This window comes from Papilio xuthus, unplaced genomic scaffold (genome assembly GCF_000836235.2).
Source record: "Papilio xuthus unplaced genomic scaffold, Pxut_1.1 DF828177.1, whole genome shotgun sequence".
NCBI classification, from domain to species: domain Eukaryota; kingdom Metazoa; phylum Arthropoda; class Insecta; order Lepidoptera; family Papilionidae; genus Papilio; species Papilio xuthus.
In genome coordinates this window covers 2,391,285-2,405,052 of record NW_013530472.1, presented here as the reverse complement: position 1 = coordinate 2,405,052, position 13,768 = coordinate 2,391,285, and the positions used below count along the sequence as shown (strand labels likewise).

The 13,768-nt window shown below is 31.4% G+C and overlaps 1 protein-coding gene across 3 annotated transcripts in view; it reads right to left on the bottom strand.

Annotated features, from left to right (window-relative positions):
• Window positions 1-13,768, bottom strand: part of LOC106113760 (frequenin-1) — a 116,968-nt gene that overhangs the window by 88,826 nt on the left and 14,374 nt on the right. Inside the window, exon 1 of one of the 3 annotated variants that reach the window (XM_013306683.1) lies at window positions 9,793-9,865. The exons of the other annotated variants lie outside the window; for them this stretch is intronic. The gene's annotated coding sequence lies outside the window, so the exon portion shown is untranslated. Of the gene's footprint in view, window positions 1-9,792; window positions 9,866-13,768 lie in introns of those variants that run through there. 3 annotated transcript variants of the gene reach the window in all.

Here is a 13,768-nt window from a genome sequence, read left to right as displayed (position 1 = left end):
CTTCTATGCTAAACAAAATCTCCATGCATAATAATTAGTACAGTCGAGGACATTTATTTGCTACCCATTTCACTACAATGTCACTTAACATCATGCAATTATGTTGAAAACTAGTCCATACGAGCTATATAGCTCTTATGGTTACAGTTTGTTATTTAATAATCGATCCTAAGTGGGAAACCAATTTATTTCCTCGACTGTACGTTACTTTTATCAAGATCTATTAGGCGATCTCAGTCATAAAAGTTGACAATACACTTTTATGTTATTGGACGAACAATAAACTCGCGGATTTTTGCTCTAGCGTCTGTGCAATAAACCACTTAAGTTAATTCGTTTATAGATTGTAAACGTCTTCTGTGAACATTACGCTGAAAACAAATCTTCGCAAAAATAGGCAGTTAAAAACACAAAGAACGTTGACTTCGCTGTTATGTTCTTTAAAAAAATGTGATTATTAAAAACATTTTTAAGTATAACATAACATTAAAAAGTATTCTATATCTTATATGCATAAAAGAAAGTCGTGTTAGTTACACTATTTATAACTCAAGAACGGGTTTACCGATATGCCTCAAAATTAGTGAGGAGGTAGCTTAGAGCCAGGAGACGGACATAGGATACAATTTAATCTTTTTTTCGAATTTATTCCTTGAAGAGCTGCTTTTTATTTAACTTACTATTATTATAAATGCGGATGTTTAGATGGTGATGTGGATGTATGGATGGGTGTTTAAAGATATGTCTAGAACGGCTGAACGGATCTCGATTAAATTTGGCATACGTATAGAACATAGTCGCGGGCGATAGCTAGTAATTAATAAAATTGGTGTGTCTGTATGTAAAGAAAAATCACACTTCACAATCATTATGTATATGTTTATTCGTTAGTTTTTTATAGCGCATTGTTCCACTCCTCATAGAAATGTAAACACCGCACTGCCTCGCCTTGCCCCACGATCTGGGTTCGTCTGTATCGCCGGAAGTTCCAACACCACTTTAACTTTGTACCATCTATTTTTAAAGCAATAAATAATTTTTAATTTCTATTCATCTCCCTCAATCGGCGACGAGTAATATTGTAATAGTATAGTAATCGCTAGTCGGAGTTAACTCTTATATTTACTATTAAATAAGTTAACTTAGAATATCGATATTGTCCGCAATAATGTCTCTTATGTTATCATACAAATGTAACATTGATATCGGAAAAGATAAGATGTGAGTAACTTTATATTGATACTGTTTTAGAATTCTATCGCAACCTTTGGGGTATTTCGTTACTTTGGTGGCAATAAAAAGCTAAGCACACCCGAGTGTAGTCTGGTGCCGAAAACCCTACCTGAAGCGATTTTAAACGAACGTAACGTGTAATTCGGTCGCTTCGAGCCGGCTTTGTTTACTTTTCCCGTAGACTGTTCGCTTTTATTGGAATGTTCTCTCAGTTAGATTAAATCGATATCTGAGCTGAATCAAACTTTAAAGCTGAATTCAAAAGTAAAATATAAAAGAAAAATTCAGAATAACTCATCTTTATCATTCATATTTGTTTAATCAGCAAGTAAAAGCCATTTATTTAAATGAAAAAAAAAAGATTTCCAAAAATGTTGGAATTATAAATGAAATTGCTGATTTTGTTTACGCGTACATGGTTAACACTAAGTGAAAATTTTATTGTAAATTCATAACACATGTCTTTGAATTTAGTAGCTATGTAATTAATAAATCATCTTTTTGAAAAGTTTAAAAATAAAATATTTAGTTGCAATGCAACTTACAATGTAAGAATCCGAAGAAAACTTTATAGCTTTGCTCTTCAGAGCGTCCGAAACCACTTTTTCTTATTTTTAAGCAGACATCTTTGAAACTTTTAAGTTACTTCTTTAGTCGATTCCACTACACTTTATGTCGTAATCTTCAATATTCAACTCAAGTTACAGCCAGTTGTTCGCTTCTCACTCGCTAACTCAAAAGAAAGAGAACTTAAACTGGAACATTGAATAGAATTCTTCTTTTATAAGATAAGATGGTTTAAAAGATAAAATATTTTGATAGTGATAGACACTACAACAACAATAATTGTAGGGGGGACTGTGCATGCTGGAGGCCTAATTTTATAAGGAAATTATGAGAAAGGGAAGAAGCTGGTTTGGTATCGTTCCCTCCGTTGATTAAAGGTAGGCGAGGAGACGCATCTGCAATTACTGACGTTCATTACGGCGTGACGGTCGATTGCGCGTTATTATATACTCGTAAAAAAATATTACGTGTAAGGACAGTAGGTATAAAATATAGAAGTGAAACTATAGTACAATAACATATTAGCGCCCCCTTTTCATGTCAAAAATGCTACAAGATTATGTCGTACCTTAGTTACTTAGGCGACCTAACTTTCCTGTCGTGTTTTATCTCGTGTGACTAAGGTAGCTTTTTATATTTTTTTACAGAACTAAACTCAGTAACAATGTCTCTCACCGGGCCAGATAAGTTTTGTACTTCGTGTAGTTTCTCTAAGGTTATATTTAGTTCTTTATCATCGTAACCCAAGTGACAACTGGCGACACGCAATCTATCAAAGTCATGCCCAAACTTATTATAGCTTTCACTTCAAAGTAACTATAACACTGTGACAGAAATGGGAAAGCTTTTTTTATTCATTGTTGGTTTTCCCACGTCGACGTTTCAAAAAGCAAAATGTACTACATCGGGAACCTTGGGAATATTTTATAACCAAAATGTATGGTAGTATTGTTTTTTATTTAGTAACGATTTGGATCTGTTTAGCTACTGGTTAATTGTAGTAGAACTTAAAATGCAATATTCTTTTGCGATCTAATCTTGCCACGTTTCCACGAAAACATTGCATAAATACTAAAATAAAGTAAGTTAAAACTTCAAGGCACAATATTTAAATTTTATTATAAATTTCTTTTTAAATTAATATTTACATATCAGAATTATAATAATATTACGTGTATTTTATATTAACTCATCTTGTACATTTAAATTATTAGAAAACTTTTGGACATAAAGGAAAATTTTACCGTCACTATATTTTAAACAGTGTCTGTGAAATTTCATTTTTCGTAACACTCGGGGCTTGGCTGGGAACATCGTAAACTTTTATTTCTTGGCGTTTACACGACTTTTTGGCACCAACAGCGCAGGTTGACTTAAGGTCACGAATGTTATGTATGCATCACTAAAATGTTACCATTAAATATAAAAAAAGTATTGTCAAAAAAACAAAATTTCTTCGCCAAATAGCAGCTTGTTACAGCTGTTGCCTAAAATAAAGTCTAGACTATAGTTTATTGTTATAAAGAATTAATAGGAATAAAACATTATCATATTGTGTTATTATACTGTAAGTACTAAAATTCTAGGTCTATTTATTCTTAAAATAAATATTGATTTATTAATTAAATCTTAAAAATATAATAAGATTATAAGTGTTTGAAAGTGGATGTCAAGGGTCGATGAAACTACGAGATAACTCGAAAGCTATTAACGTTTATTTTAGCACAATAGAAAAATCGACATTATGTTTCAGTCGTTCTATTCTTGTGGAAGCAAGTAAGTGTAAGGAATTCTAATCTCACAATTGTTTTTTTTTTTAATTCCTGCACTAAATAATAAATTTTAGGGTCAAAAATATGAGTATGTTTCAATATAATATTTTGTTAATCAAACTCGGGATTGAATAAAACCTTTTTAATTTCCTTGACATTTAATTTTGGGCTGACGTAGAACGATACTTCAACATTTTCGCATCCGCTATTACGTACAACCTTTAGTTATTTCCAGAACTAAGTTGGCAGACTAACGTGGGCTTGCGTTGACTATATCGATATAGGGGCTACTAATTTAATTGACCCTTCACCGATCCATTATTCATGATAGGAGTCCATTTATAACTTGCGCTTTTAGCTATACATTTATTGTTGAAATTTCTAACTTGTAATGCAAACGTTGAAGCTAAGTTTTATGCGGACTGCATGATGGGTCATGATCGATCATGTATGTCGCATTTTTTTAATTTGTCTAGTTTTAGACATTATTAGTTTGAATCCTTTAATGCGAATGGCGTGCTTTCGTTACCAAGTCAAGTGTCCGATCGATTAGTGAGGGGATATAAACATTGACATTTTAATTAGGTTAGTATTGTCCGGCATAGTGTCGGATTTTTTTCCTAAGCAAAATGTAAATAGTTGGCAAATAACATCATTCACACAGTACATGTGATTTCATTAGTAATTGATTTAAAAAGTGTTGATGTATATATATCACTTTCTGATTGAATTCAATCGAAATACAATATTGGCGATTCTTTACAATTTGCTTAGGCAATTTACAAACGGGCAGCAATCACGATCGGTGGTGACTGATATATATAATATCCATCCATTAAGGTTCATACTAACCATTGTTATTTGAACAAAACATGTCAAAGGCTTTGATTGATTAGGCTGTCGACCAAATGCGTTCCCTTCATTGGAGATTGTTCAATGAACCAAAGCATGGCGGAATATAGACGAATTAAGCGGATCAATTCGGTATGGAACAGTGGGACTTATGTTTAAATTGCTAATTACTTATACGATCACTGCGTAATTCGTTCTATTTTAGTAGTTATTTTGTTGAGTGTATGGCTGGTTAATAAGAAATGGATGAATTAAGTGATAGATGTACTCGTAAAGCAGTGTAAAGATAAAGAAGTTCAAGCGACTTAAATGACGTATAATTGATTTAAAAAACTAAAACATAAAACAAAATGCAAATATAATTATAATAAAATTAACGAAAGTTAAAGTTATGCACAAAAACATTTAATGCGACTCAACATTGAAAGATGATTAAAAAAAATTTTTGTTGCTTTCCGTCTTAAAATATTGTCTATCTAATCTAGCTTTGCGAGAACAAAAGACTTACAGATATATATAAAAGGAACTATCACACACACAAACTATCGTATAACCAAACCACAAACCCCATAAATATTTCCGAATGAACAAACAAACAAAACGATTCATTCATTCATCAAATGATTGTTTGTATCAGCAGTTGCTTAATTCCTTTGTATTGCACAAATCGAAACACAGCCTTAATGAGAGGTTGCTAATGCCGCGTAATACGTGCCTTTTGATAACAACCGGAATAATAGTAAACTTTGAACTTTGATTGCTATAATTGTAACATCCGAAGTTGTCTCAACTGAATTAATTGAGGATTACATTGATTTAAAAATAGTATTATTATGTATACAAAGTTTGATATATTGATAATCAACGTCGAATAGTTATTGTAACATAGTAAAACTAGTTAAAGTTTGCAGTTTTACCTGCTACTCCTTATTCTTTAATTCAAAAAAGGTTGCGAGTAAAAAATCAAGATTAATTGATAATCTATAAGATAAACAAACCTTTCATAGAGTCGAAATATCATTTTATTTTTATTAAAAGTTCTGCAATATCGTATTATAACTATATTTATCTAAGCTACATTAATTAATTTTGAACTAATTTAGTTTATATTGTGTTTAGTAAGTAAGACATATTATGTGACTGGCGTTCGTTTAATAACAAACGTAATTAAGTACATCGCTTAAAGGGGACATCGCTTAAGATCAGAATCTTGTTTAGCCGCTACTGTTCACAATCTCTACCTCATTATCTAAATGAATATTAAACAACTATTCGTAATAGTTACTGGAAAATTACACAATAAATGCTTTAATACTTATGTATAGCAACATTCAAGATAAACTAATTTTCTTTAGTTTAGTTTTAAAATTCTTTATAATTTAAAAATGAATCGAAACTCTATCTTTGTTATAATAATCAATTATTTGTTTATAGAAGAGAATATTTTTTTTGCTCGTAATAAAGTAATAAATTACTATAAAATTAATTTTCCGTCTCAAAGTCCAAACGACGAAATAGCGAGATAGTATTTTTGTTTGAGTTAGATGATTTAGGATATTGCTAACAGAGACGTGGTCGCTAACACGAATACCCAAAAAAGAGGAATTCTAAAGTAAACCATATAAACCATTTGTAATTAAAAGAAAAAAATATCAGTAACGAGCGATTCAGTTATCAAACATCTCAATGACATATGATTCGTATCATATCCATTTCGCAAATTGCACGTTTAATTTAAATTGGACGAACTCTTGGGTGTTTTTAAATCATGTCTCCTGGCATTGACGTTAACGTATGAGAAACCCATACATAAATTGACAAACCAATTAATCCGAAGCGTATTCAAGAGTTTTAAAGTCAGATCTTGATATCCAAATGTAGTTCTATGACAAATTTATTCGATTTAAGAGCAAGACAGATTAAACAAAGTAATAGTAAACCAATTATTAGAATTAAAACTAAAAAAAAAACATTGAATAACTGTCAAAAGGAAAAATTACTGTTGAACGCAACATATTTGTCAAGTTTCGGTAAATGAGAAGAGTAGAAAACGAAGTAATAAGTCGAACACTCATTAATAATAGTTAGAAGTCTTGAAAGGCTACTCTTAGTTGTTCTTAGTCATTTGCGATGTTACTATGATGATGACAAATGTAAGATGAAAAATTGATTGATTATTCTTGAAGCCATTAATGTGACCCGTGTCCATTATACCACGTGTATTTAGACGTGAAATCGTGCTTCGAAACCCTAATTGATTTATTACCCAACTAAATACTTCGAAGCTAAAGGTGTTACAAGTTTGAGAGCGGATTAGTAATAGGGATTACGTTCCAATCGATCATATTACCAATCGTGTCGATTATGAAGCGACAACGTGCTTAAAAGTTTATTATTATTGCTTCAGTTTTAAAAAGTATTTTTAAAATATTGAAATATTCGCTTATAGACCTATCAACAATTAAAAAAAAAGGTTAAAAAATATCAAATAAATAGCTACTTTATTTTGTTAAGTCATTAAACGTATTTTTAATCAAGTAAATGAAACTTCATCGCTTTTAGCGAGTTTTTAGCTAAAATAAAATAATCCACGAAGCTGAAAACATTCATAGTTATCGGCTTTTAAACAAGCACATATGGACTCTTTTATAAGCTTTTTATTTCAGTTGAACCTTTAGAAAAACGGTAACGTTTTCAACATTTATATTTTCTTGCAGATAAGCGTGTGTTATTTTTTATTATTTTATGATGTGGAAAAACACGGGAATGTTTTTGTGTTTAAAACTTATTTTAAATTAATTACTGACGAAATACTGACTGGTGGAATCGCCTTAAAAGAAAATAAATATTGTGGCCATTATTGTAACACGGTAGCTGGTGATAACATGTAATGAAACGTAAGGTAAAAATGTCAGCAACAACAAAAAAAACAAGCAAAAAGGTTGGTTAGGTATAATTTCAAGAACATTTTTTCATTTCATTTTTTTTTTAGGGTACAAATCTTCTCTTGTTACCTTTGACTTAAGTTATATATATATATATATATAAGAGACATATATCCATACATTTATGTTTGTTTAGACAGTTATATGTTATTATTATGTGATACGATTCTAAAAACTTATTCCATGTCACAATAAGTAAAATCAAATTATTCAAATCATCATGTTTTTAGGAGAAAAATATGTCAGAAAACGATTGAATTGAGGACGTCGAAAGCTGTCGGTGGAACTGAAAAATTATTCTCTACATTTCGTAAATCCGTTAGACTCGTAAAAGTTGTGTCCACAGAATAAAAATATAAATAAATTGAAAGGCTAAGTAATACGTAAATCCGCTGTCTAGCCTACCTTTGTCCTTTAAAGTTTTTGATTTTATTTTTAAATCTGCTTAATTCATAACAAACTGACATACTTATCTCTCTGGAAAACATTCAAATGCTAAAATCCCTTTCACATCATACATTAGTCCACCTAAATTGTGACCAAATTTTTAAGCCATAACATTCGTGTTCCGCACATAGACAGGAAATTCTAAAAACATAAAAAAATCCAAACTATCTTTGAATTGTTACTTTTAATTTGAATAGAAAGTTGCTTTGATTTTTTCCACAGATTTTAAAATTGCAATCCTCTTTACTTGAATGGAATTTGCTTCAATTTAAATTGCAACAGACAAATTGGAATGAAGCGAGAACCTTTTAGAAACCTGCAAGTGGGGAATACAAAACTACTTTGGATTGCGGGCACTAATCATACTTACTTTTGTATAATTAGAACGCTAGAAATTTCATCTAGGAAACCTTTGATACAGTTAGAGCCAATTGCTTTAAGTGTAAGCCGGATTAAATTTCTATCTAGACAATAATGGAGGATTTCTGTTGAGAAAAGGTCGCTTCTCGGCCTTATGCTGACCTTATGATTAAGATCACATCAAGTCTCGGCTTTGATCTACCATTCTCAAAGCCCAACAAATACTCCCTTGAGCATTTCTTTTTTCCACTATGAACACATTAACGAATAATTTTAAATTAATCAGATAAAATTCTACATATTTTTGTATGTTATAAAGTGAAATTGAATAAATGTAATTATTTTAAATGACTGAAGGTGAACGAAAATAAGCCTTACTATGTTTCAGTTTCGAAGCAACTTCTTTTTAATTATTTTTTGCAGCACTTTTTAATAATATTTTTGAACTTTATATATTAAAAATATAGTGAAAATAACGAAGAAATAGAATAAGTTCCTTTTAAAATAAATGATGGCAATTAATTAATCATTTTAACCAAAAATTCAAATAGACTTTATTAATTGCTGTAACAAAATACAAAAGTAATTAATAAACAAAGTCTACAAAGACGGATTATACTTCGACACCTTTAAAGTCATTATTATTTTAAATATTATTATAAAACAGAGTCTTGTTTTATTTGAGTTTTTATCATCATCATCATCATCATCATCAGCTCACTATACGTCCCCACCCAGGGGCTCGGAGCCTACCCTAAGTTACAGGTGACTGGGCCATAGTCAACCACGCTGGCCAATTGCGGGTTGGTTGACTTCGCACATATCTTTGAATTTCTTCTCAGATATGTGCAGGTTGCATCACGATGTTTTCCTTCACCGTAAGAACGTCGGATAAATGTACATATGTAAATCGGAAATCGAAAAACACAATGGTACATGTCGGGATTCGAACCCAGGATCTGCAGATTGCAAGTCAAGTACTTAGCCCCTGGGCCACCGACACTCGAGTTTTTTATACTTTTATATTATTAAACTTATATGTTTTATTGAAATAAAAAAGTATGCAGTTTTATAATAATCAGAAAATCTTTTATTGTTTAAATTCCTATTTAAAAACTCACAAACTAATAAGAATAACATTACAGTAAAAGAGGTTACGTTTGAAGAAATATGTCAAAATCTATATTCTTCTAAGATGAAATAACAAAATGCATACTAGCTAATAGATCAACACAAATAAATATATATCTATAATGTATTTTATATATAGCCTTATAAATATAGGGTCTGAGTTGACACGAATAATATAAAAATAACAGAGGCCGAATTGTACAGGAAATTAAATTAATGATTGATCCCTTTTACCACTTTCAGAATCACGCGATCCTTTATTGTAACCGATTTATGTTTTAAAAAAAATTACGACAGTATTATAAAGACCTGGAAATAATCCTGGAAGAAGTCCGAATCACTTGAGAAAATGAGACAAAGATCTTAAGTGATTAAAAATTCTCCTTTCAAATCTTATTTAAACATTTCTACTTGTATTTATCTCCTTTTAAAAGACTTAACAATATTAGATATTTAAGGATAAATATATAGAAAAAGTAACTTACCTAACGCTAGTCTAAAACAGTTAATATAAAAACACTATAACCACAAAATAACAACAACCAGAACCTTTCCAGCGTATAACTAACTAATAACCATAAAACTATAGTTTACCGCTTATTACACACTACCTGTAGCCCGCAACTCCGTCCACGCGGAATTAAAAAAACTAAATTAGTTGCCTATTTGTTCCTCTACATCTATGCCAAATTTCAACGAGATCCATGCGGCCATTCCGGAGATATCTTTAAACAAATATTCATCCATCCATCTATCCAAACATTCGTTTTCATTATATTAGTATGATTTATGCTTGCAAAAGCAGAGTATATGAATAATATTTAATTTTCCTGTTGTCAAACGCCAATTATGTTATTATTGTAAAGGACACATATGTCGTATTTGCTACGATATCATTTTAAACATAGTCTTAAGTCAATGATACAAATTCTAGCCTAAAAATATTAAAACATTGACTCAAAATATAGTTTCTTCGCTGTATCTTCTCAGTTTTCAGTATGTTTTATTCGTCATGAAAGAAAACAATCGATAATAGGTTATCTTGCAAATCGGGGGAAGAACTAACGATGATACGTTATTACTTGATTGCCAAAGAGATCGTTATTGTTCATAAAAACAACATTTTTTTTAAACAATAACGATCTATTTGGCATCTATTTGGATCATTTTATCGAATTAAAGGAGGATGTTACGAAACCTGAAACTTCCAATCTCGTTACCAACATTTTCGAAGCCCCGTTTTAGGGAAGCTGCATGGAGTTTTCAACTGAGTGTTAAAAGGAAATGAAAAAGGGAATTGGTTTATTATCTTGACTGGAGGAAACGTCCACACAAACTGTAGACATTTTACGATTGAATAGAAAAAGCGTCTGGTGAAGTATAAGAAATATGATCTTAGAATCTAAAGTCTTCATTAAAAAAGTTGTGCTAATAATGTTCCTATTTCGTATCTCTATTGGATACAATTTTTTATTTATTTATTTTAACCTTAAATTCAATAGATTTATCATTCGGACTGACCTAAAATAAATTACAGTTTAAATGCAAAATATCTTAGAAATCGTATGTCAAGTGATACAGTTTCCCTTTGTAGGCTGATTCTATGTCGGAGGTAAGTCATGCGAGAAAGTAAGAGGGAAGGAATGGGGGAGGCACAAAATCGCATCATTTCATATCTATGCCGACGCACGCTCGCCGCGCTTAGAATTTGCTGACCGAGAGACAATGTGACTAGCATCCCCGATTTAGACATCTTTACAAAGAACGAACATGTCGAGATTAAAGGCTGAAGGTTCGAACTTACATAATAGTCGCGACCGATATATTTCTATGACACTTTTTTCGTCGTTTTTGTAGTCTAATTACATTTTAATTATGTGTCCTAGTAATAAATACTGTAACGTATAATTTAAAAAAAAATATGCTTACAGGAAATATTTATTCCACATCGAGAAAGTCTTGGCCATACTTATATGTCTTAACATGTTTTAACATTTCCCATCGCACACCATATTTCTTTAGCACTTTTTCTATTTCAGGATTTAAAGTCAGCCACTTTGTAAGTAAGTACCGCATTGTTTTAAACCTTGTAATAAAATGTAATATGAAATTAAAGTAACTATTTCACGCAAGAATTCTATGTAGTCATGGTATTTTTATTCGTGTGCCCATTCATGCAACATCCAGTGGCTCTGGTTTACAAAAATTATTAAATAAAAAACAAATATGTAACTATGTCAAACTCAGTAATAGCCACGAAGCGACCTTACCACTTTAATATTTTTAATTCAACGCGACATTTATAGAAGATTGACATTATTGTGATATGAAACAAAACCAGGTCAGTATAAACAATAGCCACAGACCATGAATATTATTTATGGATCATTTATTAATTTTTATATTTCCTTACTAGGGCATCAACATTTTTATACCATTGTAATACACTTACTAAAGCTTTAGCCAATCAAATGATCTACTTGAATACTTAAAATCCTGGCTAGAGATAGAACATGAATTTACGAGGACCGTTCTATGTTAATGAAATGGTTAGATCCAACGATAACTCAAAGGATTAGGCGATCGAAAGATTATCGTCTTACCAGAGAAGCAACCGATCTCTTTATTGATTTAATGTAACAGCTACCTTATTGCAATTTATTTACTTCATTTATTAAGCCGTGGTTCTTCCAGATCCGTCACTATTGGTATGTAAAATCTTATATGTATAAAAGAAAGTCGTGTTAGTTACACTATTTATAACTCAAGAACAGCTTTACCGATATGGCTAAAAATTGGTGAGCTTAAAGCTAGGAGACGGACATAGGATACTATTTTTTCATTTATTTTTATTTTTGTCGAATTTATGCCTTGAAGAGCTGCTTTTTATTTAACTTACTAATATTATAAATGCGAATGTTTAGATGGATGTGATGTGGTTGGATGGATGGGTGTTTGAATCTCTAGAACGGCTGAATGGATCTCGATAAATTTGGCAAACGTAGAGAACATAGTCTGAATGAACACATAGGCTACACTAATTAAATTTTCTTATATATCCACGCGGACGGAGTCGCGGGTTATAGCTAGTATTGGTATAATTAATGGATTAACAATAAACTAACAATAAGGAAAATAGTTAATATTTCTTTACGTATGTGTTATGTAACTCTTGTTGTTACAGCAATGAAGACCCACGTTTAAACTACTTTGTGAAGCGACGGAGCGCAACTTGAGTCAATTTCCTTCATGCTAAATTTCATGGAATGCTACACAGAATCTCAATGTTTCAAATAATAACAATGTTAAATGTAAGTAATATCCGGATTTAAATTTAACGCTTGGAAACTTACTTTTTATGTTTTTGCTTTAATTTGATGACATTTTTCTAGTTTTTTTTATATCATACGGTGGCAAACAAGCGGCCACCTGAAATCGCTGAAATAGCGAAGTGACCGTTGCCCATAGACATATGCAATTGCATATGCATTGCCTACCTTTGATCGACAGAGGAGAGGATGCACAGAGAGAAAATATTTTCCCTTTCCACGCATCCTCTTATCCGGAAAGTCCATTCCTATACTTTCTTTATAAGAAAAAGGGTGGGAAGGGAAAGAGGACTAAATTAGGCCTCCGGGACGCACACTCATCAGACGAAAAGCGGAATAGCTTCCACTTCACGCATGTCTTCTGTGTGGTCGTGGTATTTCACCGGGCGAGCCGTGCTAATTCGCGCGAAGATGTTTACGCTTATTGAATCAAATAGAACCCACAAAAATGTCTTTGTCTTCTATTCCTTTCTGTCTATGAGATCTTAATGAGATTTTCTGAAGTCGCCAGAAAAATTTTGTGTACCAAAATTAGACCTAAAAAACCTTTTGCTTGCCTATGGTATTTCATTTGGAACATCAAGAGTAGTACCCTTCTACCGGCGATGTGCCAAATTAAGCGCTATATACAGTATTATGTGGCAAATTATACGTTAATTGATGATAAAGTGCATTTAGTTAGTGCCGTCAATATTGGTGCTGCGTGTTTATTTTATGGTTATACGAAGTGCATGTCATTATTAGACAACTACACACAATGTGTAATGCATTATTAATGTAATTGGTTGCAAATTGAAGTCAGCCGATTCGTAACTACATTTGCAAATGCACATTGCAATCGAATAATCAGATCATGTACAAATTAGTTCAGTGTTACTGGTATAATTTGATTGGACTGTTAATTTAGTGGACAAACATAAAAAGAATATATAATATTATTGATCAAATTTAATTAAGAACTCGAAATGTTTTCTGTAAGATCCTAAAGATGTGGGTGTATGTAACAGCTGTATCGGACGGACAGGAAAAGAGAAACGTCTGAATCTTACTTTTTGTACGGAAATATTTTTAATAAAGAAAAAATATATTTTTTACTAACTTGGACGTTTTCAATTTGTTATATTGTGTTAAC